Genomic DNA, 18,451 nt, shown 5'->3' with positions numbered 1-18,451 from the left:
GGCTGATGTGACATTCTAATAATAAATTACAATCACAACTTACTCTGTAAAAAGCAACTTTAACTTTTAAACCCAGGGAATGTCACTAATTATATTTTTAATCATCAAAATGATTCATGCATTCCTTTGTCAATCTACTTTTCATCATTAAAATGGTTGACACTTGTTAACTGACTGTATTCTGTCTAGTCTCCCGTTCTCATTCACTTTTATGATTTATTAATAATATCTTAGAGCCCTACCATACTGTATTGCATAAGGCTTATTGTGGTCAAGTTTGCCCCTGAAAAAGCCCTGGGGGAAAAAACCACCCAAACAAAGCTAGCAATCTTAAACCCAAACCCAACCATCTGTGCTGTTTGATGGGGCGTTCCTGATGTGGAGCATTAGTCCTGGCTGAGAGGTACCACAGAGTAAAATCGTTTATGCTGTGCCACTATGTAGAGCAGACAATACCACACAATCAAAGCCTTCACACTCAAACAGACATCACACTCTGTAATTATATTTGTCTGACAGATTATTATAATTGTACATGGCAGGTAGTGTAAAGCAGCTCCTTTTTACAGCCTAAATAATGTGGCATATTCTGCGTACTCTAAATCAACCTTGCAGAAGGTAAATTATGAAAGCTAAATGCACGTTGAGTGTTTTTATTTACTCTTTCAGTTAGCATCTTCTGTGGTGCTAGACAGCAAAAGAGCATTACCTTATTTTGCCTGGTAGTATTTCACTTAACACTTTGTTATGCAAAGTTCCTTTCTGCATGACAACTTCTTTCATTTTGGCATACTCAGTAAAGCTCTAGTAATGATTATTGGCAATTCTTTTCCTCACACCCAAACTGACCAAATACCAGATCAGCCTATGCTAAGTCAGAATGAGGATAAAATGCCTTCCTTAAAATTAAAGAAACAAAAACCAAAACCATAAACTTAGTTTTATGGCTTCTGCAACAATGAGAATAAAAACAACTTGTTGGTGAAGCATCCATACAGTTGTTTGCAGAATTTAAGAACTTTGTGATAGCCTCCTAGACAAAGAGACATATCTTATGGTAGAGTCTTTCAGTGCTCTCAGTGTCTGATCTCTTCTTCGTTCAAGTAAATGGGAGGATTACATTTCTGAGTTAGATGGGGGCTTGTTGACTAGTTTTTGCAATTGGTTGTATGTGGAAGTGATGTATATCATTTCCTTTACCAATATACTTAGCAATGTGAGACCCTCCAGGGTCTTCTTATCCTGCTGGTGACAAAGAGGCCTGCAATGTTCCAAAAGAAGCAGATATTAGAAAGCAGCGCTTCTGTCATCAGCCCAAATCCCTGAGTAGCTGAAGCTAAGCTCCTGCAAGCTTCGTGTTTCATTTGTTACCTTAGAATAATTTAGCCTATCCTAACTGATATATGACTGTTTAATACTTCATGTGTCTAAGTCGATCACATTTTACATTAGATTTGTGATGTTACATCAAGTTGTCATACTTTCCACATTACAATGATTCTATCATGTATGCTCCAAAAATATACGTGTTAAAACCATAACAGCTATTACACACTGAATGTGTGACATATGCTGCCATTGTGTAATTTTTACTTACAGTATGCCTAATTCTCAGAAAAACATACATTTGAGATCACTGAAAGCAGGTAATTGATTTCTAAAGTCCATACAGGGGAATGACTGTTCAAAATCAGTCCTATCTAGTTCCAAAATCTATTTCACTATACTAGTTAATGTTTTTATCTCCTGAAATAGTTAAATGAGTTAAAAAATACAAACAGCAAATATATTTATATTTCCCAATATTTTATAGTATTCCGTTTATCTATTGCCTGGATTGATATGTGGGGTTAGATACTATATAAGGCTAATCTTACAAGGCAAAGCATTGTCTTCAGATACTGTTATTCCAGGAAGAAGATATGAAACATACATAAATGCATTCAAATAAAATGGCTGATATTTTAAGTGATCAATCCAGCTTTTGAATTTTGACACATTTATCTATGAAATTCTAGAATGTACTCTTCTTTTTTTTTTTTTTAAGAATGTGTTTATCTTTTGATAATTATTTTTTACATTTATTTATTTGGCTGCCTCAGGTCTTGTGGCATGCAAGATTTTCGTTGTGTCATGCAAGACCTTTTCAGTGAATGGACTCTCCAGTTGTGGCACGTGGGCTCCAGAGCATGCAGGTTCCGGAGTCATGGCACACTGGCTTAATTGCTCCATGGCATGTGGGATCTTAGTTTTCTGACCAGGGATCGAACTCACATCCCCTGCATTTCAAGGCAAACTCTTAACTACTGCACCACCAGAGAAGTCTCTTGGATGTACTCTTAATACTGAAGTCAGTTTCAGTCCTATCTCAAAAGACTGTTGTATTTAATATGGAAACATATTTAGAGCTGCTGCTAAGTCACTTCAGTCGTGTCTGACTCTGTGTGACCCCATAGACGGCAGCCCACCAGGCTCCCCCGTCCCTGGGATTCTCTAGGCAAGAACACTGGAGTAGGTTGCCATTTCCTTCTCCAACACATGAAAGGGAAACGTGAAAGTGAAGTTGCTCAGTTGTACCCGACTCTTAGAAACCCCGTGAACTGCAGCCTACCAGGCTCCTCCGTCCATGGATTTTCCAGGCAAGAGTACTGGAGTGGGGTGCCATTGCCTTCTCTGATACTTAAAGCAGAAATTAACATACAGTAAGGTTTGGGTTAGGGCTGAGCTAAGGTGAAGCAAGAGAGGCACCTAGAGTGTGAAATTTACAAAGATATTAACAAAACCCTGACAGTGCCTTCTTAAATCTTGTTCCTCAGGTGGCTCTCCTGTCCTACTCTAGTCCTGATCCTAGGCTGAGCGATTATTCATTCATTCATTTATGTATACTTCACTGTGAAAAGCCATAAGGAGAGTTTTGTTATGCATACAAAAATAGGGATATTTAGAGTTCCTACCCTATGAGTTTTTGTGAGGATCACGTGAGATAATTCACATAAAGAGCTTAGCACAGTATCTGGCATGTAGAAAGTATTAAATAAATGTGAGCTTTTAAAAAAGAAGGTGATGGACTAGGTAACCACTACCATTGCCTCACACCTTTAAAAATCTGTATTTATATATATCCAGTTAAAATGTAATTACTGAAAACTCTCTCGAAGAAAGGTGGCACCAACATTTAGCAGCGTGACTCTGTGGGGGTGGGATTATAATAGGATGGAGAAAAAAGCATGTTCTCAGTCATAAGGGGCTCACAATCAGGCTGAAAAAAGGCAGGTGAATAAGTAAAACATATTCTCATACATATGTAACAACACTATCTATATCCAAATACACTTTCCATGGGGAATGGCAGGCTGTTGAGATAGAACTCTTTGGAAAGCTGCTTTTCATTCTAACCAGTCAGGAATGATTTTGAGAAGGTGGCCAGCTTTGAGTTCTTTGAAGTATTCACTGGGAGAGGGCCATTGTTTAGTCTGATGGGAGTTTGGGAGGGTGTTTGAAGGCTGGGAGGTAGAATGGGTGGAATCTTAGGTTTAGAGCTGAATCAACTGAGAAGGTGAAGCTAGATGTATTAAAAAGTGAAATGATGGGATAAAGGAACACAGTTTAGCATAAGGATATTAAGAATGGTACTGGATGATCTTGATGGATAGGTCCCAGAACTTCATGGGTAGGTGACAGACCCTTAAAGACTGCTAATGTAATTGCTCATTTGCCCATCTCATTTATCAAGGCAAGCCTCTTAGCCTAACTGATATCTATTATTTGTTATCTAAGGGCTTAAAGAAGTACAGAATGGCTTAAAATCCTGGTGATTTGCCCCAGATTGCTATAGACTATACTTCTGTCAAGAGAGATTTGCTGGAATTCCTTGTTATTAATTAACTGGTCAACAAGCTGTAAAGGTCCACATGCTACTCAAAAGTAGAGTGACATCTTTACATACATAAAACATAAATTAAGTACTACTTCTGATATTTGGAGAAATGTAGGAAAAACATAAACATTCCCTGGTGACTTTGAAATAAAGACATACCCAGTGTGGATGCTTAAATATTTCTGGCATGGCATATGGTATAGAACAAGTTATACACTAGGTACTCAATAAGTACCTGTTGAATGAATCAATCAATAAGTGAGAATTGTCTTTGGATTGGGTAGAAGTAATTGTGCAGTGTTTCTTAAGTGTGTATATTATTTCATACAGTTATTCTAAGGATGATGCTACAGATACAAATTATTACATGAAGGAAGTACACATTACTGAATTATAGAAGTAAAGGCTAATTGATGTAGATGCAATTATTTTGAGGCAAAAGGATGTGCATATGTGGGTATTATATCCTTAAAATTAAATGGAAGTCAGTAGAAAAGTCTGAGTCACTAACTTCATAAAAGTCAGAGGTTTTAAGAGCTGCAGAATGTCTTATGAGGATATATAGATTAAGGTATTCAAAAAGAATTTGCTGTAAATTCATCACCATCGTAATTGGGTTGTGGCTGCTGCTGCTGCTAAGTTGCTTCAGTTGTGTCTGACTCTGTGTGACCCCATAGACGGCAGCCTACCAGGCTCCTCCGTCCCTGGGATTCTCCAGGTAAGAATGGTAAGAGTGGGTTGCCATTTCCTTCTCCAATGTATGAAAGTGAAAGTGAAGTTGCTCAGTTGTGTCTGACTCTTTGCAACCCCATGGACTGCAGCCCACCAGGCTCCTCCGTCCATGGGATTTTCCAGGCAAGAGTACTGGAGTGGGGTGCCCTTGCCTTCTCTAACTGAGTTGTGGAGGTAACCTAAATGTCCAACCACAGGCAACACAGTGTTTCTTAATGGAATATTATACAGGTATTAGAGTATTACTGCAGTTGGAGAATATTTAAACACATGGGAAGTTGTGTGAAAAAAAAAGGAACTTAAAAATCAGTGTGTGCCAGATTAACTTTTTCAAACATGCACAGAAGAAGCCTGGAATAACGAGATCTAAAATCAATAACAAAATAATTTCTCAGAGATAGAATCATTGACAATTTTTTCTTTTATGATTGTGTGTGTATTTGAATTTTTTTACAATGGACCCCAAATTTTAAATATGCTATTAAATTATTTCTTAAAATAAAGAAGAGACCCAAAGGACCTACTAAAATTAGAGATAACACCCTCTTTTTGTTTCCCTGCTGAACTCAATGTCAACCTCCAGGTGCTTCTGACCTTGGCATTACCTATACCAATGATTTACCCTCTTGCTTGTGCATGGAGTTAATGTCTCCTGCTATTTTAATACAGCCACATCCTACTCAGCCCTGAATTTTACTCCATAAAATAGATTTATGAACTAGATATCACACATTCTTTCTGAAACCTGAGCATAGTTTTGTTACCATAAATATTCATGAGTATAGCTCATAGCAGCCCCACCTTGCTCCACAGCCATCAGTACAATTACGTCATAAGGTCTGTGACCTTATTATTTGGCAATGACAAAGAATGTTCAAACTACCGTACAACTGCATTCATTTCACATGCTAGCAAGGTCATGTTCAAAATCTTCCAAGATTGGCTTCAACAGCACATGAACTGAGAACTTCCAGATGTACAAGCTGGATTTAGAAAAAGCAGAGGAACCAAAGATCAAAGTGCCAACATCAGTTGGATCACAGAAAAAGCAAGAGAATTGCAGAAAAACATCTACTTCTGTTTCATTGACAACACTAAAGCCTTTGACAGTGTGGATCACCACAAACTGTGGAAAATTCTTAAAAAGACATGAATACAAGAAAACCTTACCTGCATCCTGAGAAACCTGCATGCAGGTCAAGCAGCAACAGGTAGAACTGGACATGGAACAATGGACTGGTTCCAAATTGGGAAAGGAGTACGTTAAGGCTGTATATTGTCACCCTGCTTATTTAACTTATATGCAGAGTACATCATGAGAAATGCTGGGCTGGATGAAGCACAAGCTGGAATCAAGATTGCTGGGAGAAATATCAACAACCTCAGATATGCAGCAATGGCACCCCACTCCAGTACTCCTGCCTGGAAAATCCCATGGACAGAGGAGCCTGGTAGGCTGCAATCCATGGGGTCGCTGAGGGTTGGACACGACTAAGCGACTTCACTTTCACTTTTCACTTTCATGCATTGGAGAAGGAAATGGCAACCCACTCCAGTGTTCTTGCCTGGAGAATCCCAGGGACGGGGGAGCCTGGTGGGCTACCGTCTATGGGGTCACACAGAGTTGGACACGACTAAAGTGACTTAGCAGCAGCAGATATGCAGATGATACCACCCTAATAGCAGAAAGCAAAGAGGAACTAAAGAGCCACTTAATGAAGGTGAAAGAGGAGAGTGAAAAAGCTGGCTTAAAACTCATCATTCAAAAAATTAAGATCATGGCACCCAGTCCCAATACTTCATGGCAAATAGATGAGGGAACAATGGAAACAGTGACAGACTTTATTTTTTGGGGCTCCAAAATCACTGCAGATGGTGACTGCAGCCATAAAATTAAAAGATGCTTGCTCCTTGGAAGAAGAGCAATGACAAACCTAGACAATGTATTAAAAAACAAAGACATTACTTTGCCAACAAAGGTCCATCTAGTCAAAGCTATGGTTTTTCCAGTAGTCATGTATGGATGTGAGAGCTGGACCATAAAGGCTGAGAGCCAAAAAATTGATGCTTTTGAACTGTGGTGTTAGAGAAGAGTCATTAGAATCTCTTGGACTGTAAGGAGATCAAACCAGTCAATCCTAAAGGAAATCAATCCTGACCATTAATTGGAAGGACTGATGCTGAAATTGAAACTCCCATACTTTGGCCACCTGTATGGCCAAATGTATGGCCATACATGTATGGCCATCTAACGGCTGACTCATCAGAAAGGACCCTGCTGCTGGGAAAGAGTCAAAGCAGGAGGAGAAGGGGGTGACAGAGAATGAGATGGTTGGACGGCATCACTGACTCAATGGACATGAGTTTTAGCAAGCTCTGGGAGATGGTGAAGGACAGGGAAGCCTGGTATGTTGCAGTCCATGGGGTTGCAGAGAGTAGGACAAGACTAAGGAACTGAACAACAGCAAAAGTCTACAAAGATAATACCTTTGTCGATGGATGGAGTAAAAGACAGAAAGGTCAGAGAGACTATTAAAAAAGACCATTTCAGAACTGACCAGGGCCTGTAGAAAGGTCAAATTAGGCTATTTAGCATTTAAAAGAAAATGATTTGTTTGCTTAATACACTGTTAGTACCACTGTCAACACATATAGTGTTTTAACATTATGAGTTTATTAAAATAGTAAATCTGTGGAGAACATTCAAATCTTCACACAATTAGGCTTGAACCTAATGTTCAAGTGAAAATAGGCTATGGTAATAACATCGTACAACACTGGAGACAATTTCTCAGCCTGCAGGTACAAAAAATGTTACTGATTGCCTGAGGTTTGTGCCAGCTCCTTTTTATCTGTCTGCGTGCTGCTTTTCATTCAAATTATAACACCTTTTCCTGCAAGATAAATTAACAGGTTTTTTTTTTTTTTTTCTTCCTAGTTTTAAGTTTAGATCTTTCGAAAAGCTTAACATAAAGTAGAGTCATTAGGCTTTGGTAAGAGGCCAAATTTAGGCAAAGCAGATACAAAAATACTTCATGTAAAATAAAAATGCAAATATGGGATGCATGCATGGAGCTGCCTGATTGCTGTATTTTAGAGGGCCTGCAGGTTTGTTTTAATTTCTTCCTGCATTCATGAATCCTTGTTTTTACTTTTATTTTTGCTGTCCTTTCTCTTACTGTGGGGGCTTTGTATTGGCTTTGATTTCCCCTTTCTGATCCTTTTATAATGAGCAAATGAATTTTTCCTTATCACTCATATTTTTTTTTGAAAGGTGCAAAGTATTCTCTATTCTTCAGTAATCATTAATTTATATATTTTCTTGATATTGAAGCAGTACTGAGTGCTTTGGTCTGGTAGCATAAAAAGGAGAACAGGAGAGAAGAAGGTTGGTGAATAATGACTACCTGGAGCCCAAAGCTTTTCACTCCAGAGGCATAAAGGCCCAGAGAGCCATGACATTCAAATAGGCATTGTCTTTAAAATGCGTCCAGATAGGGACGGCAGTTGAAGTCAAATGTTAACCCAGGTGAAAAGGATTTCAGTTCCTTTCCTGACAACTTACTTAGTTGGATACGCTGTTCTTTTCCCAAGTTTTAAGGTGATATGCAAATTGACATCTATTATTAAAATCATGATGTGTAGTCACTTAGGATATGTACATAATAGTAAGAGAATATGAATATAAAAGCAAGATGACCAGTACTGCTTTCAAAGTGTTTCTAATCCAGATGTGTTAATACCATGCCATCATTTAAGACTATGCAGATTTATGAATCTAATCCTCACAACACCCCTAAAACGTAGAAGAAGCAGATACAATGATTTTTAATTTATAGGTGATAAAACTGAGTTTCATAAACAGTAAGGATCTCCCAACTGGTAAGGGCAAAGCTGGGTGCATGCAGACATGCTCAGTCTCTTCAGTCGTGTCCAACTCTTTGTGACCCTATGGATATAGCCGGCCAGGCTTTTCTTTCTGTGGGATTCTCCAGGCAAGAATACTGGAGTGGGTTGCCATGCCCTTCTTCAGGGGATCCTGTGTCACCTGCATTTCAGGTGGATTCTTTACCTGCTGAGCCACTGGGCAAAGCTGGGACCTGATGTCAGATCACTTGATTTTGAGTGCAGTGAGCTTAACGATTCTCACTTGTGATGATGTAGGAATTAGAACTACAAGGTAGTATTTTTAATTGCTCAATGCAGGTGCCTTCATACATTCTAGCATGTGATCTTAGAGTTTAGATGACTATTTTCTTCTCTACACGTATTAGACTACAGAGGAGGTCAAAGTGAGGTGGATGGGAGGGCAGATTCGTAAATATTTGAATATACATATGCGTTTCTTCTCAGATGTTTTTAATATTCCTGCTTTACCCAACTGAATCTATTAAGAAGCACTGAGGTAAATACTGAGAAAAGATAAGAATATAAGCCAGGGTACAATATGTGTCACTTGAGGAACCAAGAAGGGATTGCAATCTGTCCTATCTGCCTCTATTTGAAAGCTTGTCTTTCAAGCCTTGCAATACCTGGTATGGGACCCTGTTTTATTAACTACTAAACAAATTGTGAGCAAACCGAATACAAGTATTGATGTTCCTTTAGAATCTGGCATGATCAGGCCAGGCCCTGAATTAGTGTCCCTGAGTTGGGGACTTGCTTCAAATCACTTGGGGTTTTTCTCTAATCTGTAACAGTTACACTAATCGGATTTAAAACTGACTGAACACTTTTATTATAGCCTGCCAGAGGTATGCATTAAAATTTAACACTGTTTCCTCTTTGAACATAAAGAAAGTCCTTATGGTGTGATTATATAGGATTAGAATTTTTCATTAAAAAGGGCTTTAAACACTTCAGCAACTAAAAGGCAGAATCCTATTTAATGAGTTTTTAAAGGTAGTGAAAGTAAGCAAAGTTTAACAGAACTGTTTTCCCTCCCCTCACATGAAGCCCCCATTTCACTGTGATGTATGATGAATAAATCAGGGCCTTATGACTTGTATAGGACTGCCACTTGCCCACAGCAATAGAAGACAAACCCTGTTATAAAATGATGGAGATATTATACAGAAATCTAAAGAGCAGATCAGAATGCTTCATAGTCTTGAGTTTGGAGAATATCTAAATTATAACTATACAGTGATTTTATAGGCTCTATACTGTGAACTAGGGGAGGTACTTGATGGTCTGTAATCATCTTAAGAGGCTTATAGCCTGGATTCCTAAAGAAAGTTCAAGGTCTAGGAATTTGAAGGCAGTTACTGATGTGTGGAGTCCTCTATCTGTGTGGTTCACAGTGGTGGATGGGTGCCTGGGGCATTCCCTATGGGGCATGGTTCTTATGGAGGTTGGCAGTTGTAGGGTCATTTAATACTGCCCTAGTTGCCATGTGCAAACGCCTAAGCCACATAATACAAAGCTCAGGCTTCTGGAAACAGGAAATCTAGCCAAAATATTTAACCAAGTAATTTTATCACTGCCTTTGAAATGGCTATGGTATGCATTTTAGTCAGGTTCAGGAGTACATGAATCTCAAAGAACTTGGGCTGAAACCTACCTTAGATCTGTTTACCCAGTAAGATCTAAAGATTCAATTTTCCAAGCATTTCTGAAACAGGAGTTGTTGGAATTGGAGCAAGGCAGCTCAGTGGCAACAGTTTAAGTTTTTTCTGTTGTGAACGCTCTTAGGAACAGAGTGGCTATTGGAAATATTGTGTGTACATTCTCATTTATGACTAATTAGAAATATTTTTGTGACTGGATATGGGGAAATGTGTCATGGCTGTCAGCACACTGCATCGCACAATTAGTAAGAATTGGCACTAAAGGCACATGTATCATATTTGGAAGCAAACTTTGATGATGAAGACACAGTTTCAGAATTGTGTATACATTCTCATTTATAACTAATTAAAAGTATTTTTTATCTGGTATCTAGGAAGTATGACATTAATGTCAGCAGAATGTACTATACTAACAGTTGCATCTCAATTACGAAAAAAAATAGATCACCAATGTGAACTTATCTGCTTCTTGAAGAAATGAGATGACCAGGAAGTTGGAAAGAGAACCCTTCAGGCCAGGCTGAACACCTGTCAAGAGGGCACTGTTTGCCAGGCATACCCTGTTCCACCAGCATTCTATTGGAAACTTTGGAGCTATTTTCTTCTTCCCTTTGTCTTTTTTCTTTGTCCATGTTCTCCTTATCCTTCCTCTCTCTCTTTATTTCCTCCTAGAAGCAGAAGTTGTCTTAGCTGCAGGAGTGGAGTGGCTGTGGGTGAATGGTCACCCCGCTGCCATGACAGTGAAGCATAACTCCTCTGTCTAACTAAAGGCTGTAGCATCTAAGAGCTCAGCTATTTTTCTTTCTATAATCAATTATAAAGAAATAATAACAGCTAAACTCTATACAGCATTTACTATGTGCCAGGTATCATTCTGAAAGCTTGCTATGCATTTCCCATTTAATTTTCTTAAGTCCAATGAATCAGGTACTACATTATTATTATTTCCATTTTCAGTTCAGTTCAGTTCAGTCACTTAGTCGTATCCAACTCTTTGTGACCCCATGAATTCCATTTTACAGATGAGGAAATTGAAACCCAAAGAAATGAAATAACCTGCCCAAGATCATGCAATCATGTGACAGAGTCAAGATCTGAATGTAGTTGTCTGGCTCCACAGTCTGTACTCTTAACCAAATATGCCAAATGGTCTCTTCATTTTTCTGTTGGGTATTCATTGCTTTAATGGTTTTCTGATTATATAATTAATCTATGCTTACTGTAAAATTTAAAACAAGAAAAGTCTGAGGATGAACATAAAACTCTACCTGAAACCTCATCTCCCAGCAGACTGGTGATTGTCCTTTTTTATCTGTCACAGGCAGGTACTCAGATGTGTATGGTTTTACCTGAATGGAACAGTAACATTATGTCATACATGTGATCTTTTACATGATGATCTCTTTTTCCTTCTTTCATTAACCCCTTCCTTCCACTCCCACACCACCAACCACATTTAACAAACTAGTATCTTTTTTAGTTTAAAGGTAACTAAAAAGTAAATTCTCATATATTACATTTTCAAGTAAGTGTTTTTCATATAGATACAAGGATTTAGGGGAGGCTATTTTTTGTTTTATTTCATATTACATAACAGCTCTGCATCTTGCTTTTCATACCAAACAATGTCCTGAAAATTTCTCACATTTAACTGGATCCACAGTTTCCAATGCTTGCATACTATTTCACTGTATGGTCTGTTTTACACATTTGGATCACAAAATTCGGCCTAAATTTTCTCCTTTTATAGATACTTAGCCTGGCTTTCCTTCTAAAGCAAAGTCCGAGGCAAGGGTTTGAACGTGTGTAACTTAGGGAAGTGATCCAGGAAGGGAGATCCAGAAGGGAGAGACTAGGGAAAGGGAAACTGACAATGCCGGGTCATCAGTGCAAACCTGCTTTGCTGACTTGCTGGGGACCTTGTCTGAGGGGTTTTACCAAGTGCGCCTTGGAATTCGGGCTTTTAGCCTCTTGCCCACTTGCCCAGCGGCTGAGAACCGTTCCTCAGGGTAAACCGCGGAGCCGACGGTCAGCCAGCTGCGCATGCGCAGTTGCAGAGGTGCGCGGCGGACCGGAAGTTGGGGCTGGCGGCCCGCGTAGTCACGCTCCACGCGCTCCACACCTGCTGGGCTGGCTGAAGTAAAAAGCTGAGGTAATGAGGCTTCTGATACAGAAAGTTAACACGTGCATTCTCAGCCCGAGAGTCCATGGTTTTAATGCAGAAGACAATCGCATCCTGTGTTGTGATATTATTCAAGATAATAGTGTACTTCGTCTTCCACAGCAGCTTTGTTCAGGGTGCTTGCTCTCTGTATCGCATCACCATCGTGACAACAGTCACATAAGGTAGAGGTAGGCAGGTATTTTACACAGGGGACAAGGCGGGGCCCAGGGAGATAAGGGAGGAGAGACCATCTGTACCACGTTCTCTTTGTGTTCTTAATGGTTAGCACCTCGCCTGCCGTGTAAAGGATACTTAACATATCCTTTTAAGGGGATGCTGTTCAAGTAGTTTACCAAGTCACACACTCAATATATAGCAAATCTGGTGATTAAACCCAGGACTTCTTAACCCCAAAACCTGTATGTCTTCAGTTATACCAGTGGAATGAAAAAATTGCAAATTTTTCCTCACAGTTCAGTTCAGTTCAGTCACTCAGTCGTGTCCGATTCTTTGCGATCCCATGAATCGCAGCACGCCAGGCCTCCCTGTCCATCACCAACTCCCAGAGTTCACTCAGACTCACGTCCATCGAGTCAGTGATGCCATCCAGCCATCTCATCCTCTGTCGTCCCCTTCTCCTCCTGCCCCCAATCCCTCCCAGCATCAGAGTCTTTTCCAATGAGTCAACTCTTCTCATGAGGTGGCCAAAGTACTGGAGTTTCAGCTTTAGCATCATTCCTTCCAAAGAAATCCCAGGGCTGATCTCCTTCACACTCAGCCTGAAAGAATTTCGTAAAACTTCTTGCACGTTAAAAAAAAAAAAAGTGTAAAATTGTTCATTCTAAATTTGAAAGCTTATTTTTTAATATGAGAAAGGAAATGCTTAACATTTTATAAGATGAAGCTAGGCTACACTTAGTACATGTAAGCTATGTTTATATTATGATATGATAAAATGAGGTTTAACTTCTCATTGAATAGCATTCTCTATGAAAAAATTGTATGAATATTTTACTTGTGGATTTTTATCCAGTACAGCTTGGAAAAATCTTGAACACATTACAATTACATGTAAAGAATTGGCATCACTACCCTAAACAGCTTCAGTTCTGAATTCACAGTATTCCAACATTGACCAAACTTCTCCCATACAGAGATAATGTTTAAAGTGGAGGAAAATCAGGAAGCTCCATTGGTTTAATATTCAGCAATTAATCACTGAAGGATTAGAAACCAATATTTCCGTTTTTTTTTTTTTTTTTCTTCTGCTCTTGGAGTTTTCCGCTCAGCAGAATACTGCACCATAAAAAGGTTTGGGATGGATGGGGGGCGGGGGGACTGCATTTCTTTTGAGAAGTTGTTATCTTCTTAGACCTCTGGGCCTGTTTAAAACATCTTGACTGCTTTGAAATATATTATTTTCATGATATTCTAGTTCTTTTTTAAATAGATGACACATGTTAATGACAAAAAAATTAAGCCATATAAAAGTACAAAGAATATAAAAATCACATCAAATCGTACTACCTAGATAATGTAATGTTATCCTCTCCTCTGCCTTTGATGTGATGTTGTCTTTTTATGGTTCTCCCATCCTTGTCTTTTGGCTAACTCCTTGTCTATCTTCCGAAATCTAGTTTAATTCCTAAAACAAAATTCCTGTGGGTTGGATGTGGAATCTGATCTCTTGATACCAGCAAAGATCCCTGAGTTCTGTGATATGTGATTGTCAGGTTAAGTCTGAAATAAAAGGCTCTAAACTTCTAGCCATGATAACCTGTATGTGGGAAGTCAAGGGCTGGTACCTCTGGATGTAGAATTTGAGGATGGGATTCTCTTGAAGGAAGTTTCTTCTCCAGCTTTTGTATTTTGTTCCTGTTGGATAACAACACACAAACAATGGAGACTTTAATGTAGAAAATAAGTACATTCTTAGTAACTTCACTTCAAAAAAGAGTTTGGGCCAGTTTAGTTTGAATATAAAACCAAGCTGACTACTTATCAAGTCTCCCTTGTTTCTCACTCAGGTGTTTTTTTATTTGTCTCATTTCCATGAAAGTATATTATGGTTTGACAGATAAACTGTAACTACTCAAAAAGTGCCATTATGTTTCCAAAATATACTGTTTTCTCACAGATATTTCAAGTAGCATATGCATTGAAACACATACAATTAAATAGAAGAATGAAATTATATTTGGAAACTATTAACTAAAAGAGCCTACCTTTATGTCTTTTACCACAATTCTTAAGCCTTACAACAACAACAAAAAAATGTGTTTTCTTACTACCCGAGAGCAAGGTTTTCTATGTGCTTCTTCTGAAGTGAAGAAATTTACCTTCTGACTGTTGAAAATAATGTGGTAACTAAGGAAATTAAAAGGAAAAACAAAGTGTGGGCTCAGTATGCTTTGCTGAGGGCTGGGTTCTGACTGGTCCATGAATTATGAGATGCCAGTATACCAAAAGATTAATCCTTCATTAACAATGTGTAATCAGTTGGGAAGACTTGCTCCACAAGGCAGCACACCAGTGGTTGTCCTGCAGAAATATCCTCAAGTCACAAGTTAAGAGTTATTTGCTCTTCCCTGGGCTTAAATGCATCGAGTCAGGCTAGACAGAGCAGCCTTCCATCTGTGATTGCATGCCCCAGGTTTACATTCCTTAAAAGCTAAAGTGATCCATTCCAAACACCTATGTGCCTGTACTTGTTAGCTATTGCTACATAACTCACTAATGCAAGACAGCTACCATTTTATTGTATCTCACTATTTTGTGGGTCGAGAATTTAGGCATCTCTTCTGTTCTTTGGTTGGTATCACTTGGTGACTTTCAGATAGTATCTGGGCTAATCTGGAGGGCTCAAGACAACTTTACTTACGTATTTGATCACTTGACAGTCTCAGCTGGGTCTCTCTCTTTCTCCACGTAGTCTCAGGGCCTTGCTGTATTGTCTCTCCTTTAGAGTAGTTGAACTTCTTATGTGTGACAAGTAAGTGAAGGTGGATACTGCCAATCTCTTATAGTCTGGGTCCAGAAATGTGCTCAACATTACTTCTACTGTATTCTGTTAGTCAGAGCAGGCACAGAAACCCACCCAGAATCAAAGGGGTGAAATAGAGATCTCATCTCTTAATGGGAGGCATATCAGAGAATTTGGCACTGTCTTCAATTTGCCTTAATGTATTCTTGCCCCCACTGTTAACATCTAGGAAGAGGGATGAAGGCAAATACGAGGAAAAGCACTCCCAGACTCCTTGCCTGGAACATCTCAGCCTCAGGGAAAGAATGGAGGACTTTGGCAAACAGGTAAGGAATATATTTAACTTGGGAGATAAAGTTTCCAAGTGCCCTCTGTCAGCCTCCTCGTGAACTAGCCTCTGCAGTGTTAAAATACAGTGAATTGAGCTTTCCCAAAGTAAGAAGGCTTTGATTCATTTCCTTAACTTGGAAGGCCATGTGGCCCCTTTGCAGCACCTGCTGTGGCAGCTGATGAGCAGGAACATGGCCACATGGCTTCAGGAAAAGCTTCCCGCCACAAAGTGGGGAGCATCCTCAGCTTCATTCTCTAAGGAGGAATTCTTACAAGGTGTGAGAAGGGAGAGAAGATCAGTGGGGCAGGATAAACACACCAGTTGTCTGTCTCTTCTTAAGAAAGGAAATAGGATTTGCGGATAAATTCTACAATTATGTTTCAGTATTAATTCGTATCAAAAAAATAAGAACAGAGAACATTAACCTAAACCAAGGTGTTAACGTCAGCATGATTAGTGTAAAAATGTCTTTTCAAAGTTTTGTGATAAAGCACTTATTATGGTGTCGGAGATGAAAATATGAGTTGTGGCAGGGGAGGTGGTCAGACTGCACTGGGTTGAATTTCAGCCTCAAAATGTGCAGCAGTGTGATCCTGGCCATTCTTTGTTCCTTCATCTGTAAAATGGTAGTGATAATAGTATTCAGTAACAATAGGGTAATAATATATACTCACTTCCTAGGACTGATGTGAGCATTAAATGAGATGATGCATGGAAAACCCTCAGTACCATCCCTGACTCTTATTAAGTGATCACCATATAAAAAGTGTTCAATAAATGTCAGCTTTTATCACTGTTATTATAGCAGCAGCCCCCACCCTGGTGGCAAAACACAAGGACACTGGGGAACTAAAGAAAGGGAGGGGTGGAATCACAAGTAAGACTTCTCATTCCTCTCTCTCTGGTTATAGCCACTGGGGTATAATGTGATCTATAAACTCTTCTGTCTGTTGACATGCCAGCAAATGATACATCTCTCTGATCTACTTAGATTTGCAAGCTAAATGTAAGGGCCCAGGTGCTGGAGGCTCAGAGCAGAGAGAGAGCTGGGGGCTGGGGGCTGTCCTGGCCTTTATAAACCATTGCCACTCTTATAAATAAAGCATTCACTCAGAGAGCCTGAGAGCTGGGGAGCCACATTGCGTGCAAATCCAGATCAGTGACTGAGCTTCTTCCAGGTTGAAGCTAATCACAACTGACATGTTAGAGTAAAACTACTTTATAAAATCGATATTAAATTTACAACCTTTGACATCCTGGGACATCAAAGATAAGGGGGAAATAAGCCATAGAGTAAACAGTCCTCCAGCTATGCCAGCTGCTCAAGGAGATGGGGGAGATGTGGGAAACCAGAAGCCTAAATCAGACACTATTAGTCTTGTTTTTATGTCAACGTCTTGACATCAATAAAAACATTAAAAAAAAATCACACAAACATTTACACACAGAAAAGACAGGGAACCAACAAGGAGAACTCCACCAATCCATCAGATGCCCAGAATCATTCCAGAGTGAAATGATTAGATTCCTTCTCCAACAGCGAGACTTGATTTTTCTGGACAGTGGGCTGCTTCAATTAGGGAGAAAACACCATGTTGTGAGGCTGGCAAATCCCCTGCTGAAAATCCTAACCTATCTAGCCAGGGACCCTGCTGTAATAAAAGCCTGCACCTCTCTAGCAGGTCCTCACTGTAGTCACTGGGATTTGAATATAGCTGCAAGGGACACTTGGAAGCAGAGCAAAGCTATAAAGGTCATCACAAGGTAAGAATATGTTTCTCTGAGTGCTCCTCATGGGGTACTAGCTCTCAGCTGCTCAAATCTGGAATGGATTTCTACCTCTGGAAAGAGGATTGAATTTTAATATCCAGAAGCAGAATTGCCATAAATTCTACCAGGAGGAGTGGGCAGAGTCAGAAGACCCTGTAACATCTAGCACGGTCAAGATCATGAAGGATTTCCTAGCCCTTAACATCCAAAAGCATTTGTCTCAAGGGCTGGTCAGAGAATTGTGTCACCTTCACTGTAAGTCTGAGGAAAATACCAAGTGCTCTAGGAAAGGTGGAGTGAGGAAGTTAAGGCCATGTGGCCCAGCTGGTCTAAACAGATTCTTCTATAGTGCTTCCTCCTTTGCAAGAACAACTTGAATTTATACCCAGGTTCACCTGCACTCCATGGTGTGAATCTGAACTTACTAAAATCGATGTTTAATTCAGTGTTTCCATCTTTTAAAGCTTTAAGGGGAATAGCAGCCATACCCTTCTCTCCGCACTCCTCTCCCTGTCTCCCATCTAACCCTCAGAAGTGACTGATTTGAGCCTCTCTGCTTTGTGGCCATCATGAGGTCATTTCTGATGGATTTTGAATGGTCCTATGATCAGAGACAGGGACAGTAAGATCAAACCTATCAGTAACATTTGGTTTCCATCTGCTTCCTGAATGCAAAATAAAACATAAATAATATTCTTCATTTAGAATTCTACAGAAACAGACTCACAGGGTCAAAAGACTAGGAGGTGTGCAGCTGTTGGTGGGTCTTGCTGACGTGTATGAGTATGAATGTATGGGAGCCTTTGGCACAATGGTTGAGACCAACAAATGCCTACTTGAGTCTGGTATGTGTAGAAAGTGAAAAAATTACTGCAGTACATAAAAAAAATTTGCTTTTTTGATAAGGTTGTAAACTCCAAGAGTTCCTAGAATGGTGTCTGGCACATAGAATGTGTTTTTTTGTTTTGTTTCTTGTTGTGAATACATGAATTAGAATTTCCTAGATAAACTGTGGGAAGAAACT

The 18,451-nt window shown here is 39.4% G+C and overlaps 1 long non-coding RNA gene across 1 annotated transcript in view; it reads left to right on the top strand.

Annotated features, from left to right (window-relative positions):
• The window catches only part of LOC112443227 (uncharacterized), a 172,879-nt gene that overhangs the window by 18,318 nt on the left and 136,110 nt on the right, over positions 1-18,451 (top strand). Inside the window, exon 3 of the long non-coding RNA XR_003031548.2 lies at positions 15,556-15,652. This is a non-coding gene — a long non-coding RNA (uncharacterized lncRNA). The remainder of the gene's footprint in view (positions 1-15,555; positions 15,653-18,451) is intronic.

Source organism: Bos taurus, chromosome 21, assembly GCF_002263795.3.
Source record: "Bos taurus isolate L1 Dominette 01449 registration number 42190680 breed Hereford chromosome 21, ARS-UCD2.0, whole genome shotgun sequence".
NCBI classification, from domain to species: domain Eukaryota; kingdom Metazoa; phylum Chordata; class Mammalia; order Artiodactyla; family Bovidae; genus Bos; species Bos taurus.
Note: the sequence above shows the minus strand (reverse complement) of the source record. Positions and strands in the feature narration are given on the sequence as shown.